Source organism: Olea europaea, chromosome 7 (assembly GCF_002742605.1).
Source record: "Olea europaea var. sylvestris chromosome 7, O_europaea_v1, whole genome shotgun sequence".
Classification (NCBI taxonomy): Eukaryota; Viridiplantae; Streptophyta; class Magnoliopsida; order Lamiales; family Oleaceae; genus Olea; species Olea europaea.
In genome coordinates this window covers 21,551,203-21,555,714 of record NC_036243.1, presented here as the reverse complement: position 1 = coordinate 21,555,714, position 4,512 = coordinate 21,551,203, and the positions used below count along the sequence as shown (strand labels likewise).

General features: G+C 33.4%; 1 long non-coding RNA gene across 1 annotated transcript; it reads left to right on the top strand.

Annotated features, from left to right (window-relative positions):
* Positions 1 to 1,016: 1,016 nt before the first annotated feature.
* On the top strand, positions 1,017 to 2,925 carry LOC111397427. Its single transcript, XR_002703240.1, has 3 exons — positions 1,017 to 1,355; positions 1,914 to 1,970; positions 2,723 to 2,925. It is a non-coding gene; the product is annotated as an uncharacterized LOC111397427 (long non-coding RNA).
* The last annotated feature ends 1,587 nt before the right edge of the window (positions 2,926 to 4,512 follow it).

The following is a 4,512-nucleotide window of genomic DNA, read 5'->3' as shown; positions in this document are numbered from 1 at the left end:
CAATTTTTGACTTTTCTAATGGTTGCCTTCGTATTTTTCTCATGCAATTGAAAGCCACAGATTTTTATCTCTCTCTCTCTCTCTCACATCTCACAGCTATGTTTTTGGAGAATTTATATATGTGGTCACTTTTGTTGACCTAAAATAAGGAGGATTGGGCTTTTTCCTCATGGGCTGGATAACCCATATAACACTGATTGCATCATGATGCTTAAGTCGGGGTTTACCATAATTGTTTAGACAAAGTAGTAGAATAGCAAATTTTTGAACTTAAGTGATCAATGCATGGAGCGAATATAAAGATATTTATCTAAAGACTGAAATGTCGATCTTTTTTCATGTGATAGCTGCTAGGCCTTTCGATCTAAAAAGCAATGCTGTTTTTAATATCTAGCTTTTGCAAAACTCTATGTACAGAAACCAAGCAAGATATAAAAAGGTGGAATTTCATCCAAAAGAATTTAAGGAAAACCTCTTCCAACTAGAGCCAAAAAAAGATTATGCAGCAAACTTACCATAAAGACATTTTGCCATTAGTGTTTTAACATGCAAACTTCTGCGAAATGTCCCCTTGATCGTACTTTACTTCAATCAATAAATCATGGAAAGGGGAATCCTAACCCCACATTGTGTCTAGGTGTATGTTGCTGGTGTTTCTAATAAATTATAAAAAAAATCATTAGTATTACAGCATGCAAACTTTTGTTATAGGGCAGCAAGCATTGTTACTGTCATAGAATTTTCAGAGAGGCAACTCCCGTCAAGAAACACATCAGTTTCATTTGAACTCCTTTCAATGAAAAATCCAGGTTTCTTCGGCTGAGGCAATGTTACGCCTACATTTCCCAGCATGAAAAGTGAAAACTACAGATGCCATTGTTGGTCTGTCTTCCGACAGTTTCTGGAGACACAATATGTTACAACCCACAATTTTATCTAGTCAAAGTCAATAGTGAAATTTTCAAAGTCAAGTCCAATGAGGACTTGTATGAAATAAATCATTTTTATTGGGACTTGATTGACCAAATCATTTTATTTGGGTTTATTTTGCAATTGACAAAATATGAAGGTTGAATTGGATATATTTAAAAGTTTGAAATTTATATATACACTTTTGGAAGTTTAAGGATTAAAGGTTACTAAAAAGTAAAGTTAAGGGACTTAATTTGCAATTATGGGATTGTGGACAAATTAATTCAACCTTTGACCCATTTTTTTTCTCATTTTCACACCAAAACACACACACACACTACGAGAAGCAGAACCGGCCGAGAAAGAAGAGAAAAAGAGGAAAAGAAAAAGGGAAAAAAGGAAAAGAAAAAGGAAGAAGAAGGGGAAAAAGAAAAGGAAAGGAGGTAAGGTTGATATCTTCAAGTTGGGTTAAATTTTTCCATTTGTCTTAGATGATTAAGTAAGGTTTATATTAAAATTTTTAGGGTTTTATCATGTAATAATAAAATGTTAAATTTATGTGATATATGTACGATTTGGAGCTCAAGCTTAGGGATTAATTATGTTTCAGTTTTAACAAGGTGTTTAGGCAATGAAAATTTTGGAAACCCTAGAATCCGATTTTGGGGATTTTAATTAATTAATTGTGGAAGTGATTATATAAATGGAATATTTCATTTGGGAGTTGATTTTAAGGAGCAAATGTATATTAGATGGGTGGAAATTATGGTCACTAGTTTCATTAAATTGGAAAGTAAAATTAATTTTAACTTGGGAATAAGGTTTTGTTGATGAATTAGTTATTAGAAAAGGGATTACAAAGTGGGATTAGCTCCATTGATCAAAAGAATATTTGGGAATTCATTCGAGCATCGACCAATTTTGGTTAAGTATTATAGAAGTAAATTTTAAAGTTTCTTAATTTAATAGTAGTTGATTAGCCATCTTGTTATGTATTCCAGGTGGTGACGAGGAAGTTGGAAGAGCATATCGACCAGTTTAGGTTCAGCTTGTGTTATGTGAGTGGATAAATTTATTTATTTTTAGAAATAAGTATTTATTTAATTTTGAAGTTACGTATTTTATAAGTTGAGTTGATAGCATGATTTTTCAAAATAAAACGAATTTTATTATCAAATGTTTTTAAAAGTTAAATTCAGTTCAGTTAAATTCTTTCATTGACATATTATTTCAGTATTAAATATTTCAGTATATTCAAAGTTATTTTAAAATCATCGGAAAGTACCCAAGTGATTTTACCCTCGTCTGCACTGGTGTGAATGTGTTTCCACAGTGTATGACTTCATATGGTTATTTTACCCACTCTGCGCTAGTGTGAATGTGTTTCCACAGCGTATGATCAGTATAGTGATTTTACCCGCTCTGCACTATTGTGAATGTGTTTCCATAGTGTACGACCATTTTATAGCTCTGCGCACGTATGACCAGAATTTCAGAATTACAGAATTTCAGAATTTAATGACCTTGCTATGTATATCGAGATTAATCGATACACGAGTATGGTTATTCAGGGTACATTTTTGGTGTGATGTTCCAGTATTACATAGCTTATCAGATTTTAGAAATAGATTTTACAGTATTTAGTTGATTCAGTTGAAAGAATGAAGATTTTAATTTAACGTATTGTGAAAGGAAATTTTTACTATATACTAGTATTTAGAAAGGTGTTATAAATGTTAAAGTATAACTTTTACAAATATCCACTTACTGAGTCGCAAGCTCATATTTTTGTCACCTCATTTCTTATCAGATAGAAGCTGCGTTGAGCCATATCAGAGCCTGTTGTTCGACGAGTTGAGCTTCATCGTGTCCTTATTTGTATGTCTCATTTTGTTAATTCATACAACATATATTTTGGGGGTTAATGTATTTTGTATCAAAAATGTATTAGGTCTCATACCCATTGCATATTTTGTGTATGTTTTGAAATGGTAAATTTCTTTTTCAGTACAACTCCTTGAAGAATCAGTATTTTGATGGGCTAGTATACCCTATTTTAAAGTATGTGTATAGGTTTGGGATTTTTGGTTTTATTCTCAGGTGGTTTTAGTCCATTTTTCAGAGGAAACTCTGTCGAAATTTTTATAAAATTATTACAGTCAAAGCATGTCAAGTTTGCCTTGGTGGTGGGTCTGACATTTAGCTGGTATCTACCATCGGCGCATGACACGTGTCGGATCCATTAGGGTGATCGGGACGGGTCGTGTCACAATAGACCAGCATGAATACATCTCAAAACTTGAGACTTGTCATAGGATTGCTTCAGACAGTCATCAATTATTTCCATGGCCTTGCCTTCATTCCACAGTAGCCATGCTTTAATCCAGGAACAACATCATGAAATTATGATAAGTTGACAAAAAAAAGAGGAAAAAGAGTTTACTATTATATGGACTTACATGTCCCAAAAGATTATGATGGTGATCTAAATGACTAAATTTCCTGTTTTTTGCACCACTTACAATCTCCAGTAAGAGCACTCAAGGCTGAAAACATCTAACTTTGTTGAGAATTTCACATCAACAACATATTCAGGGGACATAGAGCCATTACAACGAATCATGATATGTTGAACCATAATAAAAGCATGATGAAATGCAAGAGGAAAAAAAAAATAACTGACAGATCTTACAATGTTTCAATTATTCTTCTTGTTTTTGCTTCATATTGGTATCCCCCAACACTTCTTGCAAGTCCAAAGTCAGAAATTCTGGCGTTCAAGTCACTGTCCAGTAATATATTGCTGGATTTGAGGTCCCTATGTACAATCCTTAATCTAAAATCCTGGTGAAGATAAAGAAGCCCTCTCGATATTCCCATGGAAATTTCAAAGCGATTTTCCCATGTAAGCAACTTTTTTATGCTTTCTTCTGCACATTTTATTAAGCTAAATTTAATGTAGTTGAAGTATGTAAAATGAGATCTTGCCATTATCTATTTTATAATCATACCAACTATGAAATAGTCTAAGCTCTTGTTAGGCATATACTCGTAGATAAGCATCCTTTCTTTTCCTTCAACGCAAAACCCGAGTAGCCCGACAAGATTTCAGTGTTGAAGTTTGGCAATCAAAATAACTTCATTTTTGAACTCTTATAGGTCTTGCCTAGAACTTTGTGAAAGCCTCTTCACTGCTATTTCTTGTCCCCATGATAGCTTCCCATGCAATGCTTTTTTTGAAATTGAAAAATGTCTTAACGATGCCATTTACTTGTAAGCAAAAAAGAATTTTCATTGATGCCTTCATACGTTGTAAACAGGTCCAAAACCACCCTTTCCAATCATGTTATAGCATGAAAAGTTGTTAATAGCAATAGCAATAGTTGCCATGTCAAACAATGGTAATACTATCTCATTCTCAATAGTCATTGAATCAGCGAAAGATGGCTTAAGTCAATGGGAATACTTGTTGATACGTGGGTGTTTCATCACTAGCAAACACGAAAAGAAGTTCATAATTTGTCCCCTTAGAACATGTGCCCCAATAGCATTGGACGGCTCTAAGCGAATGTTTGATACATAGTACTCAATAGGATTCAA